The sequence below is a fragment of the Globicephala melas genome, chromosome 1 (genome assembly GCF_963455315.2).
Source record: "Globicephala melas chromosome 1, mGloMel1.2, whole genome shotgun sequence".
Lineage (NCBI taxonomy): Eukaryota > Metazoa > Chordata > Mammalia > Artiodactyla > Delphinidae > Globicephala > Globicephala melas.
The window spans coordinates 42,178,585-42,198,953 of record NC_083314.1 but is presented as its reverse complement, the minus strand read 5'-3'; positions in this window follow the sequence as shown (position 1 = coordinate 42,198,953).

The following is a 20,369-nucleotide window of genomic DNA, read 5'->3' as shown; positions in this document are numbered from 1 at the left end:
ATTGAGATGTAATTGACATTTAATATTGCACAAGTTTAAGGTATACATTGTAATGATTTGATAAAACATTTAAGATCTACTCTCTTAGCAACTTTCAAATATACGATACAGTATTACCCATGACTTATTTACTTTATAACTGGAAATTTGTACCTTTTAACTCCCTGCACCCATTTCACCTACCTGCCCCCTCCCCCCTGGGCCTCTGGTAACCACCAATGTGTTCTCTGAATCTATAAGCCTTTTTTTTTTTTCTGATTCCACATATACATGAGATCATACAGTATTTGTCTTTCTCTGACTTGTTTTACTTAGTATAATGTCCTCAAGTTTGTTGCAAATGGCAAGATTTCTTTCTTTTTTATGGCTGAATAATATTCCATATCACACACACACACACACACACACACACACACACACACACACACCCCATATTTTCTTTATCCATTTATCCATTGACGGACACTTAGATGTTTCCATATCTTGGCTATTGTAAATAATGCTGCAATGAACCTGGGGGTACATATATCTATTCAAGTTAGTATTTTCATTTTCTTTGGATGAACGCCTGGACGTGGAATTGTTGGATCACATGGTAGTTCTATTTTTAGTTTTTTTAAGAACCTCTATACTGTTTTCCATAGTGGCTGCACCAATTTACGTTCCCACTAACAGTGCACAAGGATTGCCTTTCCTTCACATCCTCCCGGCCTTTCTCTTATCTTTTTGATAACATCCATTCTAACAGGTGTGAGATGATATCTCGTTGTTTTGATTTGCATTTCCCTGATGATTAGGGATGTTGAGCATCTCTTCACGTACCTGTTCCCCATCTGTATGTCTTCTTTGGAAAGACGTCCTTCAGATCCTCTGCCCATTTTTAAATTGGTTTGTCCTTCCAAACCAACGCCAAGGCCAAGGCAGTCATGCCCATTACTTGGACATGAAGAAGTTGGGCTGAACCTGATACTCTCTTCCGTAAGAGAAATTTAATGCAAATGGTGATTAACCAAACTCTTAAGGCTTCAGGGTACTAATTTGATCATATTTTTAGGTGTTATAATTCCTTTCTGGCTACCTGCATAAGATATGAGCTACATCATTCTGTCCTCCACAGTATACTGCTTAAATTCTTATTACCATCTAAATATTTTCAAAACTATGTCTTGAAAAACATTGTATGTAATTAGATTAAATCTTAATTCAGATTAGGGCTAACATTTTACCATAGATTTGCAGACAATGGGAAATTTATACTTGGTGATTTACCCTGCTACATGAAATAGATCTAATTCCTCTCCAAGGTAAGAGAAAGAGCTAGGAATGTGCATTTTAGGAAAGCTGAGTCACAGGGTCTGCGGAAAAGCACTGGGCAAGAAATCAGATCTGTGTACAGCTGCATCTCCACCAGCAGCTCCCTTTATTGAGCCTGGAGACATGCCACTAAGAGTAAACACTGGCCTGGCAAGTGCCCTGCTCCAGGCACTGTTCTAAACACTGCGTAAGTGAACTCCTTTAAACCCTTGTAATAACCCCTTGATGTAGTCTCGCTAGTACTTTCTCCATTTGAAAGTTCGTTAGTCTGTTCGGGATGCTATCACAAAAATACTGTAGACTGAGTGGTTTAAACAGCAAACATTTATTTTTCACAGTTCTGGAAGCTAGAAGTAGAAGATCAGGGTACCAGCAGATTCAGTGTCTGGTGAGGGCCTGCTTCCTGGTTCACAGACAGCCTTCCTGTCACTGTCTTCTCACATGAGGAAGGAGTGACAGAGCTCTCTGGGGGCTCTTTTATGAGTGCGCCAATCCCGTCATGACATGGGACGTGACATGACAAGGCAGAGCCCTCATGACCTAAGCACCTCCCACAGGTCCCACCTCCAAATACCATCCTCTTGGGGTTAGGTTTTAACACATGAATTCGGGAGGACACACACATTCAGTCTACGGCACTTGCCCAAGGTTTCACATCTGGAAAAGTCCAGGTGACTGCTAAGTGCCACCCAGGGCTGTGATTCTGAGCAAAAGGCTGAACTCGGCAGCCCTTGTCTGCAGCGGTTTCCTGGAACTTCTCTGCACGCTTCTACTAAGGACCCCAGAAAGGAACCTACTTCCCTCACAACACGAAGGTCACCTGGGAAAACCAAGGTGAAGAGGAAAGAAGTCCTGCCATTCCCTGAATGCCTCCTCCTGCCAGGTCCTTTACTCCCTCAAGGCAATGTCCCTGGAGAAGGAATTGTGATCTCAACTTTACAGACCAGGAAACTTGCGGTGGGAGTGGTTCAGTGATGAGTCTAAAGCAATTGGTCACAGGACCAATCGGTGTGGAAACGTCTATCCTACTGCAGGCATCACTCATTGCTTGGAGTACTTAGTTATAGCCCGAGTGAGAGGAAAAGTGGAGAGTTCTGAGGATGGGGAGTTAACGTGGGTACAGATGTTTGGATTAAATAAAATAAAACCTTTTGAAGGCTTTGGATGAGTTTCTGCAAAAAAATTGTTATTATCTTTTTCTAATGCCTCAGCCAGAAAAGTTCATAAGATAGACCCCCTCCTCAGGGAGCTTGCCCTCTACCTGCTCTTTCAAGGATGATTGCTCAGAGGGTCAAAGATGGAGCAACTCCATGAAGCTCTTCCACGAGTGGGGAAGGACGTGGATGCCAGGCTGCTGCTGATTGAGACCCCAGGGGTCAGCACATCTCCCACCACCACCACAGGGGCTGGCTGCTGGCTCACGCACTGTCACCTTTGGAAAAGGCTTCCTTTTTTTCCTTTAAGCCAGTCTTCTTCTGTATCTGTGTGTGGTGCAAAGGAAAACAAAGATGTGATAAATACTGGGTCACAGGCCCCATTCAGCCTGCCTGAAGGATGCTAATATGATTGTTAAGAACTCTACTAGGTCTGTACTCAGAAAATATCATTTAGTTATTCTAGTCCCTTAAATAATATAATTTTTGCATAAACAAGCTACACATACTCTGCAGGCCTCATAGTTACCTAAACTATGAAATGGAGAGGATCGAGAAACAACATTTAAGGTTTTTAAAATAAGCGTCTGCAAAATCCAACTTGTGTGAAAAATATGTATGTGTATATTTTTTAAGGCAAGACTATAGAAGCAATTTGACCATGCAGACCATAAGCTCTTCAAGGGCACTGACCATCTCTTTAATTTCTTTTGAAATGAAAGCATCTCTCTAATGCTCGGTACTTAGCACTAAGCAGGTGTTCAGTAAGCCTCGTGGCTGTCAAGCCAAGTGTTAAGATGCAGAAGCTTTATTTGTCTGCACAGATCTGTGCTGGGGGCCAGCCCTACCAAAATAGGCCAGGGAAGTAAAGATTCTATAATTAGACCTACAGTGTTGCACCAGGCACTCTGTGTCCCTGCTTGTCAATGTGTCCTCACAATGACGTAGTGACAGATGCCAGTCTCTCTGGGGCCTGTATTCAGCTAATGGGAATGTTCATTTCATGTTATTTTTATTCTTGACAGAGGAAAGACTCATCACAGAAGCCCATCACAGAAGGGCTGTCGTTTTATAACTTAAGAAAGGGATCCTCTCCACCCCCCACTCCCACCTTAGACTGCAACTAATGGGTTGAGGGTTTAAGTTAAAAAAAAGGAAAAAAGGTCAGTCTGTAAAGTCAAACATATGTAGTGGGGGCAGTCTGAAAAAGGAAATACATATACGATTCAATCCCATTTATGGAGAATTTAATGATGTCAGGAATTTGGCTTTATTTTCACAAAACCCTTATGGCAATACTAGTATATTATTTGCCCTTTTTACAAAAGAGAAAATAGGTTCAGAGAGATAAAACAGCTTGCCCAAGTTCACATAAATGGTAACTGGTGTGCAAGATCATCTCTCTGATCCCCAAACTGCTATACTAATCTCTGTCGTCTCCTCTCCCCCACTTCCTCTTATCTCTCCTGCTCCCTGTTTTATAAGGGGGGAGGGAGCAGGCATTGGTGTGTTTCTGCAGTTGCCTTTCTTCTGCCTTCTCCCTGTCTTCAGTTTGTGCTAAAGAGGTAAATTAGTAGTTCCCTGAAAAACATGTTATGATTGTTCTGTTCATAGGCAATTCTCCATAGAGTTCTAGGAGCTGCATGCATTTCAAGTTGTTTTCAAGTGCTTTACTCTTCCATCCTTATTACTTTAGTCAAAGAAGAAAAAAGAGCTAGGATTGGGAAGAGTAACAAGCACAAAGACATATCATTGTTTACAATTGATAGTTACCAGTTTACCTGATCCTCATAACAAACCCTTAGAGGCAAGTAGGTCAGTACGGTTAATCTTGAACTTATACATAAGGAAGTGCAACCCTGTGTTTTGAAGGACACACTCAAGATCACTCAGATGGTGAAGAAAACACTGCATTCAAATCCAGATCATTGACTGTAAGTTTAGGATTCTTGAAAATACAGTGGAGTGTGATTTAAATACTCAGTTCCCCTAGATTTCTAGGGGATTTGGGGCAGATGGCAACCTGACCTCAGCCCACTTCCTCATCATTCCCAACACTAAACCTAGCTGTCAGTCCTGATTCAAACAGCTGCCAGACTGGCAGGCAGCTCAGAGCAATTGAGACCTTAGTCTCCATGGGAGTTCCAACAACTGGGAGAGGTCCCAAAGAGCAGACAAAGAAAAATAACACATCCAAGGGCACCCCTCAGTCAAATAAGTGAAGATCAAATAGAACAATGCAAGCAAAGCAGAGCAGCCTGGGAGATATTTACCCACTTTAATGAAGAAGATAAGACCACTTAAGGGAATTCAAGGATAGCTCAAAAGAGAATTTCCAGCTAAAAACTGTGATTTGTGAGCCAAAATGCTAGGTAGACAATTTGAAGGAGAGGATGGACACTGTTGATATTCAAATGAATAATTTGGAAGACCAGGTGGAAGAAAAAAATCTTAAAGCAAAGAATAAAAGCCAACCAACTAAAACAAAAACACAGAAAAGACAATCATGAGGGAAAAGATAAGAGACTTGGAGAACAGATCCTGGATGGTTAACGTGTTACTAAGGAATATAAGGCAAAACAGAAGAGATGGAGAATCAATAATAAAACAATAGGAGATAGTTGTGCTGAGCTGAGACTGCTGAAGGAATCTAAGAGGAGATGGTGGGTGATGGGCAGTTCCTCTAGCCCATGAGATTCAGACTTTGATCAGTAATGATAGAGAGGTGATTATTTTGACTTTCTATGTATTGAACACTATGTGTATGTATGTGTATAAACTTACAGTCTAAGGTATGAAGAGACATCTGAGGAGAAATATACATATATAATATGTATTACTATATGTGAGTGTATGTGTATATATATGTGTGTGTGTGTGTGTGTGTGTATATATATATATATATATATATATTTGTATGCTCTCCCCTCCCTGTCTCACTTCTGTGTCTCCTCCTACCTTGAACTGTAAGTTTAAAGGCAAGATCTGTATCTTTGTGTTCTGTGGTGGCTCGTATCTCTGAACCTAGAAGGTATTTAAGATTGGTGACCAATTTACTCTCACTTTCACCCCTCTGTTGCACTTTCTCTTCACTTTCTGGCCATAACTTTCAGCCTTTAATGTGTATTTATTGAATATTGGCTGCCTGGGGAGGGAAAGAAAACATGAGAGATGATCTTGGGGAGTGGGAGAGGCTAATATATTTTTCCTTAAGGTCACAGCTGCCTCCTTCACAGGCAAAGTTGTGAAGTGGCACTTGGTCCCCACTTACCCACTCACCCATCCCCACATTAGCACTCAAAACTTCTTCCTTGGGCTTCCCTGGTGGCGCAGTGGTTGAGAGTCCGCCTGCCGATCCAGGGGACACGGGTTCGTGCCCCGGTCCGGGAAGATCCCACATGCCGCGGAGTGGCTGGGCCTGTGAACCATGGCCACTGAGCCTGCGCGTGCGGAACCTGTGCTCCGCAATGGGAGAGGCCACAACAGTGAGAAGCCCGCGTACAGCAAAACAAAAAACAAAACAAAAACTTCTTCCTCTATCTTGCTCTCACTATCTGTCAACAGAGTCCCCCAATCCAAATAAATACTCAGCATTACTTTCATATGCAAACCATCCCAATGCTGACTGTGTTCATTCCTTTGGTTCAAATCTAAAAAAATAAAAACAAAAATGAAAACAAACAAAAACAACCCTAAAAGAACATCTTCTAAAGAGGTAAAATTTCAGGTATTATCAGACACGAAAGAAAGTATTTGGGGTTAGGTGAGCCTTTGGTGAGCTCCTCAAATGACAGGGATTGACCCCTAGAAGAGTCCTTTAATAAGAAACACTAGCAAGTTTGGAGGACACACTCATTCAATCCAAGGCAAAGGGGCAAAGCCAGGGGTCTGCAGTTTCAAGTGGGCTGAGTCCTGATGGCTAATCAGGTAGGTTTCAGTATAATTTTCTTTCTGAATTACCAGGCCCTAGAGTGGCAAACCGTGTGTGTAAGACGTTCAGGTTTCTTTTAAAATGGAGCCAAGAAAGGGCTGACAGATGAGCACACAGCACAGACTGAGGAATATTCAACTGGGAGAAACCGAGCAGAAAGGAAAGTAAGCACACAGCTCACAGAGCCTGAGACGGCTTCCCATTAGTATTAATTTAGGCATCAAAGGGGAACCTGACAACACAATGAAAGCAGCCGTCAAAGATCTTGGTGGTAGGAACAGCAGATAATATGGCAGGATTAAAGAGGTGAAAACACACAGTACGGGTGCCTCCCCAGAGCCAGGCCTCCTGGCCCCTAACTAGGAGGAAAAGGAGGATGAGGAGGGCGAAGTGAGGGGTAACAAGCAGGGGTATCAGGAGGGGAGCAAGGAGCGGATGCTGGGCCGTGTGAGTGAGGCTGTAACGGAGAGGAGAGCCCAAGAATCACATGTGCTCCAGACTTCATTTATGCCACATCCACGTGGGAAACCTAGAGGGCTGAAGAGGTGAAGGGCCTGCAAAGCTGGGCCGCATTGCCTGCTCTGGACAGGCCATTATCCTTTTCTCTTTTCACCTGCCTCCCAGATGATTAAGTGGCCCGAAGAGAGTGGCGAATGTCTGTGGGATGCCAGTTGTTCGTATGAAGTTGGGTCCACAGTTAGCTGAAACCTAACTGATGGTCATTTCTCTGCTTTCTTATTCTCAAGACAAGAGTCTGAGGCTGGAAAGGGACGGTCTCTCCTTGACTAAACTTTAGACAGGCTCCTCTGAATTCTCTTCCCAACTAGGCCTGGACTTTTCCTGTCAAGCTGGTTTAGCAGAATCCCCCATCTGATCACCCCTGATATCTAACCAAATCCCTTAGTCCCCACCATCCCCCAGGTGACGTCTGATTACCCTGACCTGCCTTCAGCAAGAACCTTGTTAGGTTGATTTAGCCAGAATCCCCTCTTACCTGTGATGTTTCCTCTTAGTAAATTTCCACCCCTCCCCCTCCCCCTCCCCGCTGTTCCACCTCCTTCTCATTGACTAGAAAATCTCCATTTTCCTTATTGCATTCAGAGGTGAGCTCATCTCTCTCCCCTACTGCAAAACCCCCAATGCAATAGTCCCCATATCTATCTTATAGGCTCCCTGAATAAAGTCTGCCCTGTTGTTTTAGTATCATGAATAAATTTTTCTTTCACAGAAGAGAGGGCCAGTTATCTTCTGATAATCTGAGGAAAAAGCAAAAGCAAATGAACTGAAACGAGGCACCTGAGAACTCACTAGAAGTAAAAGCATAGCATTCAGACCCAAGGGTGTGTTTTACTCATTGTGGTACTGTAAATTCCTCTTCTCTCTTTCCTGTTCTCCCCCACCAATCCTCTCTCTCCTCCAGCCCCCAAGTTTGCATAATTAATAAATGCAAACTATTGAAGATGAAGCCAGACTTTTGAAGCCTACTTTAGGCTCTCATTGCTTCCCTCCTAGATCCATCTTTCCCAAATTTTAATGTGCATTCAAATTGCATAGAGCTCTTGTTAAATGCAGATTCTGATGTAGTAGATCTGGGGTGCATTTTGAACAAGATCTCAGGTGATTATTGTTTTTGGTTCCCCTTGAATCACCTTGAAGAGGTCTGAAAACATTCTGTAGCCTGGGTCCTACTACCAAGGCTTCTGATTTATCTGATTTAGGTGTGATCTGGGCATGGCGAGTTTTAAAAGCTCCCCAGGTGATTTCCATGTGCCAGCCAGGGTTGAGAAGAGCTAATATAGAAGATGGAATGATGGTGTGGAAGTGCAAGGGCCTTGTAGCCAATACATCCTGGGTTTGAATCTGGTTCTTCCATTGACTGGCCAGGTAGCCTTAGCTCCTGACTATTTGAGCTTCAGTTTTCTCATCCATTAGAATAAAGGAAAATAATACCTCCCTATTAGAAATGTAAGGCTTAATTAAAATAAATTTTTTTCAGTACCTGAAACAGTGCTAGGTATATACAAGTATTTATTCTTTCCCCTCATGTTACTTTCTAATTCAGAAGCATCTAGAGTAAGATTAAAACTCATGATTTGTGGTCCAAATTTGGTCAGCAAATGAGTTTTGATTGACTTGAATAATATTTTTAAAAAATTTTAAGCTATCATTTAAACATCTGGAAAATAAAAATAAAAATCTAGATTTTTATTTTAAATGAAAATCTAGATTTTGGCTTCTTTATATTGAAGTATAGTTGATTTATAATATTGTGTTAATTTCTGCTGTACAGCAACATGATTCAGTTATATATATATTCTTTTATATATTCTTTTCCATTATGGTTTATCACAGGATATTGAATATAGGTCCCTGTGCTAAACAGTAGGACCTTGTTGTTTATCCATCCTATGTATAATAGTTTACATAGTATAACCCCAAACTCCCAATCCATCATTCCTCTACTCCCCCTTCGCCTTGGCAACCACAAGTCTGTTCTCTGTCTGTGAGTCTGTTTCTGTCTCATAGTTAAGTTCATTTGTGTTATATTTTAGATTCCACATATAAGTGATATCATATGGTATTTGTCTTTGTCTGACTTATGTCACTTAGTATGATAACCTCTAGTTCCATCCATGTTGCTGCAAATGACATTATTCTGTTCTTTTTTAGGGCTGAGTAATATTCCATTGTGTGTATGTATTTATGTGTGTGTATATATATATATATATATATCACATCTTCTTTATTGATTCATTTATCAATGAACATTTAGGTTGTTTCCATGTTTTAGCTACTGTAAATAGTACTGCTATGAACATAGGAGTGCATGTATCTTTTTGAATTATGGTTTTCTCTAGGTATATGCTCAGGAGTGGGATTGCTAGGTCATATGGCAAATCTATTTTTAGTTTTTTGAGGAACCTCCATACTGTTTTCCACAGTGACTGCCCCAACTTACATTCTCATGGATTTTGGCTTCTTAGGAGAATATCAAGACCTGGTGATAATGGCTGCCACTGGGCCTGCTTGCAGCTGAGCAGGTCCTTTCCTGTTTAGTGAGGGCACCGCCTTTTTGTGTGATGTGCATCCACTGTCTCCATCATACTCTAACTGTACACAAGCACCTGCATCACTTCCCAGCTCCATTCATTTGCATAACCTCCCTGGGCCTCACAAACATTTGAGTTCACCACTCCTGGCCTAAAAACCTATGTTCCAGTTCCTTACCTTCCAGGATCTGGTTACAAACCACTCCTCTCTCCCATGATTTCCTCTTCTTCGGGCATCTGATACTCTGGGCATGTCACTTCTTGTCATTTGTCACACAGACTCCAACATTTCACATTCTAGTGCTCAAGGTTTTCTCACTGCTTCCTGTAAGTGAAATGACCTTCTTGCTTCTCCATATGGTGAATGATCCCAGTTATTCACTTAGTGAGGAAAAGTGCATGTTATGGATTGAATTGTGTCCCCTCCCCAGTTCAAATGTTGAAGCCCTAACCCTCAGGTATTCCAGTATCTCAGAATGTGGGTCTGGAGATAAGACCTTTATAGAGATAATTAAGGTTAAGGTTAAATGAGGCTGTTAGGGTGGGTCCTAATTTATTGTGATTGGTGTCCTTGTAAGATGAGGAAATTTTCATACGCAAAGAGACAGCAGGGTTGTGAGTGCACAGAGGAAAGACTATGTGAGGACACAGCAAGAAGGGGCTGTTTGCAAGCCAAGGGGAGACGCCTAGAAGTAACAACTCTGCGTACACCTTGATCTTGGGTTTCCAGCCTCCAGAACTGTGAGAAAATAAGTTTATGTTGTTTAAGCCACCCAGTGTGTGGTACTTTGTCATGGCAGCCCTAGGAAACTAATACAGTGGAGAAGAAAGTTTTCTGTTTTAAATAGAATCTATTCTTTGAAAGTGGTATCTAGTGAATGACACAGAAGGGTCTAGTAGCTTTCTATGGTTTTTGTCTTGAGATTTGATGTAGGAAAGCTTTATATGAAGAGATTTTCCTACCTAAAATGATTCTTTGTCACTTTCCCATGGGGATTCTATCCATTTTGTAGTTCTTATCAGTTTTATTACTTCTACCATCATGGATATATTGAAGAGTTCCAGAGGCTTGAGTTGGTAGGTGCATGAGCTGGCCTGCAACTTGAATCCTAGTATTCTCAATGTGTGAGGAAGAGAAATCCTCAAAACCTTCCTAGACAACTAGCCTATTTTAAAATAAATTTTAGGAATAGAGATTTTTCAATAGACAAACCAGTAAAGCAACGAAGGAATTAGATCATTTAGTTCTACTTTGGGTAAAAGTCACCTGGATTACTGTATTTAGCCATACACCTCCAAAGGACATTTTAAAATCTGTTGGGATAGACAACAACATTTGGCTGAATCTAGAAGTCCCCAATGGCACCAGCCAGATGTCCACTTCCCCTGGAATTGCTTATCTTCCCACTATATTGGCCCCATCACAACTTGTACTGACAGCCAAAGGCAGCACATCAAAACAGGGCTCAGTCAATAGTGGGATGAGTTTGCCTTCGGAGGCCAGGAAAAGGAGACTAAACAGGTAAAGAAGAAGCAGTGTTGCAGGAAGTCCTAATAGCAGAAGATAAGAAACGCCAGCAGGAGAGAAATGTAATCTCCACAAGGGCAACCACGTGCCTGGCTAAAACTTGAAATTCAAATATTAAGGAATGAAAGATACATTATTTGTTGGCAACTAATGAATTCTGCCCCAGGTACTAAGTCCATGAGTCTAGCGTTCATGGCATTTCCTCTCCCTGTGGTTGAACTAGTTCTAGGATATCCAGAGAGGCTTGGGGCTGAGTTATATACATGTATGCATTCATTCACTCATTCATTCATTTGTTCTACATATACTCATTGAGCCATTCCTCTGTGCCAGGCAAGGTACTAGGTGCTGAATTATGAAGGGTAGCAGGCTTCAGAGAGTCAGATAAATTAATTCACAGCTAAGACTTTATTTCCATTATTTAGATCTTCTCTATTCATTTACCCACTTCATTATCAGTGACAATAATAATATCCTCACTTTACAGATGAGGAATTTGTGGCTCAAAATGTTAACTAACTTTCCTAAGGTCACAATTTACTAGCTGGCCACTCTAGGATTTGAGTCCAAGATTTATGTCTGACTCAAAACTCATGCTTTAATTGCTACTTTATATGGTCTTTCTAAAACTATAGCAGTGGTTCTAGGCCATTGAAGATGGAAATTTCTCTAGAAGACAATGTGTCTTTAAAATATTTTTACCTTTTTAACGAAAGATACACACACATAGTGTAAAAGTCAAATGGTTCTGCAAAGCTTATTACAAAAGCCACCAATGCCTTCCGCATTTCTCTCTTTATTTACCATTCCCTGTGAACCACTTTCAGCTTATTTGGCTTTTCCTTTCTTACTTTCATCGACTTCTTAATTTTCAGTTAGGCATCATCCAGTGAATTCTCACCATGGAAGACTGTTCACTTCTATCATACACTTATTGCTTCCTGCCCACTCACTTTCCCAGTATAGTTAAATCACACTTCGGGTTAGATCCACATCCAGTATTTACATTATTTTGACTATACGAATGGCATTCACACATGAGCTATATAGTATATCATTATTATGTTTCTTTTCTTGTGTTACTGGTTTTCCTTCAAACACACCAGGAATTCTGTCCATTTCTTCTAGGAGACAGCTCTCTGAGGGCACTCTGACCTGCTGCATTCTGAGCTGGGGCAGAGCTGTCATCCTGGAATTTTCTTTCACCAACATCTTGGGGATTCCCTTTGTGTCCCTCCTGAGTTAGATCCCCCTCTTCATGGATCCATCATCTTCCTTTTCCTTGATCTAGATACTTCCTGAGAAAGGGTGCATGGAAGGAAAATTCTGAGACCTTGAATGTCTAAATATGTCTTTCTTCTACCCTCATATCTGTTTGTTAGTTTCAAACTGGGTAGAGAATTCTGGGCTGGAAGTATTTTTCCCTCAGAATTTTGAAGCATTATACTACTGTCCTACAATGATTCCTAAACCTTCTTAATAAGTATTATTACATTATAAATACATCCTCTGTTTTCCCCCATTCCTAGACACTTTTAGGATCTTCTCTTAGCCCCCAGTATTCTGAAATTTTACCGGGATGAGCCCCTGTTGGTTATTTTCTTCTACTGTCCTAAATTTTCTAAATTATTTCTATGATGATTTCCTCCGGAAGAGACTGTTTTTCAGAACAGTAGCCTGGAGTTTCTTAGTTTCCATAAGGCAAAAAAAAAAACCAAAAACTTTTTGTTTAAATTCATCTTTACACTGCCAGCACTTTAGCAATAGCACTAGGCGTTTGCTAAAATGGTACTCAACAATTGTAGTAAAATGAATCCAATTGAAATAAGCTTCTTGCAAAGTTTAAGTCTTCCAATTTAAATCTGTGATGGGGCTTCCCTGGTGGCGCAGTGGTTGAGAGTCCGCCTGCCAATGCAAGGGACACAGGTTCGTGCCCCGGTCCGGGAAGGTCCCACATGCCACGGAGTGGCTGGGCCCATGAGCTGTGGCCGCTGAGCCTGCGTGTCCGGAGCCTGTGCTCCACAACGGGAGAGGCCACAACAGTGAGAGGCCCGCATACCGCAAAAAAAAAAAAAAAAAAAAATCTGTGATGATACTTCTCACATGCATCAGCAAAGGCACAAGATAGATGATCAGAGTATTGAGTGACTAACTCAGTTGATGACCCCTTATTCCATCTAAGGCTTCTGTAAAGGCAGATTGTAGAATGACTGACTACCTCGTAATATGAATGCTCCCAGACCTCCCATAACTTTCCCGTGAAGTATTCCTCCACAGCTAACTCATCCTTCTCTATCTCTTCCCACAATTATGCTGAATTTTCCATGCTGGGGGCAGGGGAGAAAGTGGTGGTCAAGGAAGGAGGTAGAACATGAGTCCACCAGTTTCCTGCTGAGTTGATGCAAGCTTTTCCTGTCTGACCTGCCCTTAGAAAGAACTGCCTGCTAAGACAGATACAGATGGCTGGGAGAGACTTGAGTTGAGGGTAGGGCCGGAAATGATGTGCAGACCTGTCGGGAAAATCCAAAGAAATGAAGGTTAAATGCAGGAATTGCTTAATTTAAATGGAAATCCTTTGGGATGCTTATGAGGGGTAGTTTATCTTTTAACTCAAGATTTACGTTTGAAACGTATATGGTTATAGAGAAGAGGAATATTCAAATATCTTCTTTAAAAAATGAACAGAAATATCATTCTCACCCTCAAAGTTCTGCACTTAATTTTAGAATTAGTAATAAGTAAGACATCTGGGAGGAAATGAACAGAAATGTTTCTAAAGAATTTTGGGATCTGGGCATACTTTTCTGTAAATGAACAGCAGGCTTGACTTTGAAAAGTATTCTTTAATGTCTAAGGAAATAGCCAAGGACTTGTCTCCCATTCTCTTCTCCTTGGGTCCCCTTCACCAACCACAAACTTTACAAAAAAAAAAATTAGACTTTACTTCTTTAGAGCAATTTTAGGTTCACAGCAAAATTGAGGAGAAGACACAGAGATTTCCCATATACTCTTTGCCCCACAAATGCAGAGCCTCCTCCATCCTCAACATCCCCCGCCAGAGCAGTACATTTGTTACAACTGATGAACCTACAGCGATACATCAGAGTCACCCAAAGTCCATAGTTTATATTAGGGTTCACTCTTGGTGCTGTACATTCTATGGCTTTGGACAAAGTTATAGTGGCATGAATTCACCATTATAGTATGAAACAGAATAGTTTCGCTGCACTAAGAATCCTCTATGCTCCGCCTATTCATCCTTTCCCCCTGTAACTCCTGACAACAACTGACTTTTTTTTTTTTTTTTTTTTTTTTACTGTATCCATATAAATGGAATCCTGGACCCAATTTCCAATGTAGGGGTGGGGATTCCCACATCAACAAGCAATTCTTGAGACACCAGCTAGGTGTCTTACGATTCAACTCATTTCTGACACTATCCACCCACAGATAGCATCAGATTCCACAGATTAAGGGTTCAGTCCTACAAACTTGTCCCCCACCCAGTACTTAGAAGCCCATCGCAAACCCCGGCTTCTAATCAACTGCGCTCCTACTCAACTGCCTATCAATCAGAGGTTCCCATGACCCCCTCCTTTGGTTCAAATAATCTGCTAGAGAAACTCATAGAACTCAGAAAAACATTTTATTTACTAGATTACTGGTTTATTATAAAAAGATATAACCCAGGAACAGTCAGATGAGAGAGATGCAGAGGACAAGGTATGAGGAAAGGGTGCAGAGCTTCCACACCCTCTCTGGGCATGCTCTCTTCACATTTCCACCAACCTGGAAACTCTCTGCATCCCATCCTTCTGGGTTTTTATGGAGGTTTCATTATGTAGGCATGAGGGATTAAACCATTGGTCATTTGGAACTGATTCAAAGTCCACCTCCTTTCCCTCCCTGGAGGTCAGGAGTGTGGGACTGCAAGTTCCAACCCTCTAATCACAGAATTGGTTCCACTAGCAATCAGCCCCCATCCTTAGATGCTTACCATCCCCCCAAAGTCACCTCATTAACATAAAAAAGGCACCTTGAACACTCTCAGCATTTAGGAAATTCTAAAGGTTTTGGGACCTATGAGCCAAGAACCATGGCCAAAGCCCAAATATATATGAGAAATATCTTTTTGTCATCTGAACTACCAAATATATATTTTTCTTATGAGTCACAATATCGTACCAGAGTTTTGCCTTTTCCAGAATGTCATGTAGTTGGAGTCATGCATGGAACATGTAGCTTTTTCAGATTGACTTCTTTCACTTAGTGATATACATTTAAGTTCCCCCCAGGTCTTTTCATGGCTTGATAGTTCACTTCTTTTTAGTGCTGAATAATATTCAATTGTCTGGGTATACCACAGTTTATCTTTTCCCCTACTGAAGGTTATATCTTGGTTGCTTGAAAGTTTTAGCAATTATAAATAAAGCTCCTATAAACATCCATGTGCAGGTTTTTTTTTTTTTTCTGTGGATATAAGTTTTCAACTCCTTTGGGTAAATACCAAGGAGTGCAATTGCTTGATCTTATGGTAAGAGCATGTTTAATTTTGTAAAAAACTTGTCGAACTGACCTCCAAAGTGGCTGTACTACTTTGCATTCCTACCAGCGATGAATGAGAGTTCCTGTTGCTCCACATCTTTGCCAGCAGTTGGTGTTGTCAGTGATTTTAGCCATTTTAATAGGTGTGTAAAATTGTTGTTTTAATTTGCATTTCCCCGATGCATATGACATAGAGTATATTTTCGTACTCCATCTTTATGTCTTCTTTGGTGAAAGCATACACCAAATGGGTGTATATCTTTTAATTGGGTTGTTTATTTTCTTATTGTTGAGTTTTACCAAGTGTCTTTGGGGCCAACTTCCTACATCAGGTGATATGGACTTAGCTCATTATTTAAAAGGAGGGAGAAGATTTAAAACAAAACCAGCTTTTGGTGAGATCTGGTTTAGTTTAAACCAAAGGTAGAAAGGACACCCCATAAGGAGCAGCAGCTGATGGAATTAGGTTAGTTCTGAAGCGTCACCAAAACTGGGCAACCAGAACTAGCTTCTTCCTGTCTCCTGCTTCCATGGAAGCCATCCCAGAATTGTGAGTCTCAATGGCCTTCAATTTAGTCTTGCTCAGCCCCCTTCCACAAATATCAATAACATGGCCAACCTTGCTATTGCCGTGTCCTCCGTTCAGTGCTTTGCTTGAGCACAAGGTAGTGTGGAGGAAACACAGAGAAAAGCTCTAGAATGTTTTCTGTTCAAAGGAGTTATCTAAATCTTTTTCAAGCCCACTTGTTTTTGTTCCGAACATCTACAGATGGTTTGGGGAGCATCCTCTCTGAGCATGGTGCTGGATTGTTCCCCATGAGAGGAGTCAAAAAGGTGAATGGGGCTTCCCTGGTGGCGCAGTGGTTGAGAGTCCGCCTGCCGATGCAGGGGACACGGGTTCGTGCCCTGGTCTGGGAGGATCCCACGTGCCGCCGAGCGGCTGGGCCCGTGGGCCATGGCCGCTGAGCCTGCGCGTCCGGGGCCTGTGCTCCGCAATGGGAGAGGCCACAACAGTGAGAGGCCCGCATACCGCAAAAAAAAAAAAAAAAAAAAAAAAAAAGGTGAATGGCAGTGATTCTAAAGAAATTCTTGTGAAATGAATGGATGGATGGCCAACGCAACAAACTCATGTAAGCAGACAGTTGCAAATGTGTATGAATTTTTGTGCGGACTACGCTCTTTCTGGGAGAGTCCCCCAAGTTTGGACCTGGGAAGCTGCTCAGGGAGGTTATGTTGAAATTGTATCCCAATCTGCCTCCCTCCATCGATGCCTCCTCCCTGGGCTGGTGTTTGGGATGCGTGGGCCTCTTCAAGTAAACAATGTTCCAGAAGGGTCCATGGGAACCTTGACTCTCGTACATGAGTGTAGCAACGTGAGTTTCAATTTTACTTGTAGGGAGTCCCCTCCTTAGGTAATGGGTTACTTTGCACCAAAAGTGTGGACCTGTCTCCTTAGAGCCCTCATAGCTGCCATTTCTGCTACATGAACGGTTCAATAAACCTGTTGACATTTGTGAAGTATGTTATTTCATCCAAATTACCCTTCTGAAATACTGCTGTTTAGGGACAACTTTCATGCCATTTCATTGCTCAAGAACGCACTTGTGACACAGATTAAATTTCTAAGCTTAAAGATAGCCATTGAGTTTCTATCGCTTTATATACTTAATTGTAGACAAAAAAATAGAGCATGATACGTGAATAACCAAGCTTCCCCAAGTCCTGGCTAACCCCAGGAGCCCTGCAGCTGTGTAAGAACTAAGAGAAGGCATTCTCCAGAGGGCAAAGAAGAAGTCTGTCTGCTCTATCCTATACCTGCCCCAGTGCCTTGTACATAGTAGATGCTCAATTATCATTTGGTCAGTGAAAGAAGCAAACGGTAAATGTAGTTTAATAACTCTCTCCGGTCCTTACACATGTTCCTCTCTGCATCAGATTCTGACTCAGCTGGTGTTTAATGGACATTCATTATATACAAGGCTCTGTGTTTCAAACTTGTTAGTTCATTTAATCCTCATCGTCATCCTGTGAGCTTGCTTAAAATTCAAATCTAACAATTAAAATTTTCTCACCAGCCTTGAGTGGAATGCATTTGTCTCAAACTTTTAGTATAGTATCAGATTTCATCTCTGAAAATGCAAGTCAGGTTGGGGTCAAAATCCCTTTACTGGCTGACTTCAGCTCTCCGGAAGGTCAACGCATTTCCCTCTTGCAGCCTAACAATGGAGTGGTTCTCTGAGAAGCTCTCACTCCTCTGGTTTCCATGTACCATCTTCTTTCAAAACTAAAAAAAATGTATTGTAAAAGTAGTAAATATGTTTTGCAAAACATTCAAACAATACAGAAGTATATTTAAATAAAACAGTAATGTGCCTGGTTCCTGCTCTCTTCCCCAGGTCTTTCTCTGAGAACTTTATTTGCAATAGGTAGCTGCCACAGTCATCATCGGCTTGAGGGGTGGTTCCCAGATATTTTCTGGGCTTTTTTCTAGCATCATATTAGTATTCAGACTGCTTTGCAACTTTAGTCTTTTTATTTAACGACATGCTGTGGACGTCTTCCACATCAGAACATTTGATTTCACTCATTTAAAGAAAATGTCTGCTAAGCAGTGACTGGCATTTATTGGGTGTGTCTATGTACCAACTACTGGGCATCATTTTATTTTAGTCTCATAAAAACCACAGGAGGTAGGAACTTCTATCCCCTCTATATTCCATATGAGGAAATTGAAGTTTTTTTAAAAAAAACTATAATTCATTTAATTGTTAACTAGTCCCTATTAAGGCACATTTAATTGAATACATATTAAATATTATCACAGATTATTTATAAATATTTTATATATATATATATATATAGTCTGCAATGAGCATCTATAGGATAAAGTCCTAGATTCACTTATTCCACACCTATTTTTGAGAGCTTGCTATGTGCCAGGAAATGTTCTAGGTACTAGGAACACTGTGTTGCAGACAGATAAGGGTCCTGTTTTAATGGTATTTACCTGCTAGTGGATAGAAAGATAATAAATAGGCATATATATGTCAAAATGTGTGCTAAGAATGACAAAGCAGGGCGAGGAAGTGGAGAGCAATAGCGTTGCTGTTTCAGAGAGAGTGGTCAGGGAAGGCTTCTCTGATGAGAGACCTGAACATTGGGCTGAACATCTGAGCTTCCATCACACAGCAAGGGAGAGAACATTCTAGAACAGCAAGCGCAAAGGTCCCAAGATGAAAATGTTTCTGGCATGGTCAAAGAGAGAAAGGAGTATCAAGGATGACTCCTGGGTCTGGAGACTTTGCTAAAATGCTTACTTACTTGAGAAGGGGTGGGAGAGGGGGGACAGGAAGGACAAGTTTGAGGAGGTGGGGCAGGGAAGAAGAGTCCCTGTGTGGACTGAGGTTTTCTGTGTCTATCACACAGCTGGGGGACCGGTTCAGAAAGGAGCCTGGGGCAGAGGAGTGGTCAGGGCTGGCTAGTTTGGGCATCATTGGCTTATAGGACATGTTTAAAAATATGGGACTGGGTGAGTGCACCCAGGGAGAGAGGGAAGCAGAGAAAACTGAGATTTCTGAGTCAAGGCCATGCAGACATGTTTCTAAATGCTGTCAAATTGCTCTTGGAAAAGTTTTGCTAATTTATACTTATCAATAGCCTGAGAGAGGGCTACACCCAAAAGTAAGCTATTTAAATGTGCATTTATTTAGTTATAAATGAAATTGAGCCAATTTCCAACGTTTTATTGGCTGTTTTCTCATTTTAAAAAAATCCTGTGACCTGCCTGCCTTTTCCCATATTACTGATTTTAGAAGGGTTACTGATATACAAATTTGATTAATTTATGAGTTCTTAGCATATTTGTATTTAAGAATATTAGTTCTTTGTCATATGTTTTGCAGTCTTTTTCTTTCAACTTTCAAAATGCTTTTTGCAGTTCCGAAGATTAAAATGTTTATGTAATCAAGTTTAATAGTATACTTTCCTTTATAGCTTCTGAATGCTAATTTTTTTTAATAATTAGGTCTTCTATCCTCTAAGATGACAATCAGATATCTTGTAATTCTTTTCAAGTTTCCAGGATATCTTTGGTTTCTCCTAGTTTTGTGGCAGAGCTACTCAGGAAATGAATCCACAGCACTGACCTTCCTAGCTCATTTTGCAATAGTGAGCAGCTGCGGAACCAGGAGGAGATATATAGCAACCGCAAGCTTTGGGTTGAACCTAGAGCCTGGCCCGCAATAGGGGCTTAACACACCTTGTTGAAGGAATACGCCGCTGGCTTTTGTCTTAACTCAGCAGGCATAAAACTCTTCAGATGTTGCCAAGTACTTTCCAGGCATTATCACTTGCACAGCCCCAAGATTTCCTGCAGGAAAAAAAGAGGCTGGGGATGATGCCCGGGGTGGCTTGGTCAGCACTGACCAGAGGTGGATGAAAGTTTTATAGAGGAAGCTGCTGAGGTAGTCCCTCCTCATGGTACTGGGACTCCGTGACTGGAGAGTTTCAATCAATTACAGTTTGTACTCGGGAGCTAGCTCGCTCTGAGGAAAAAAATTGTTACTTTAAACAAACCGTACTGTAGGCAAAATACATTTTGTGGTGTAAACTGGGAGCCAGCTGGGTGTCCCGCTGTGGTTTCCAGTCCTTTTCTTGTCACTTTCTGCCATCTACTGGCCACAGTGCAAATTACTCCGGGGTTCCTTGAGATTATACCCATGAGGAAGGACGTTTTCTTCCTGTACCTTCCCAGTCTGAAATGTAATTTCCCGGATAGGTTGTGCTGTAATTCACCAGGATCCAACATGCATATCTCTCAAAATCACAGTTCTGAGGGGACTGAATTA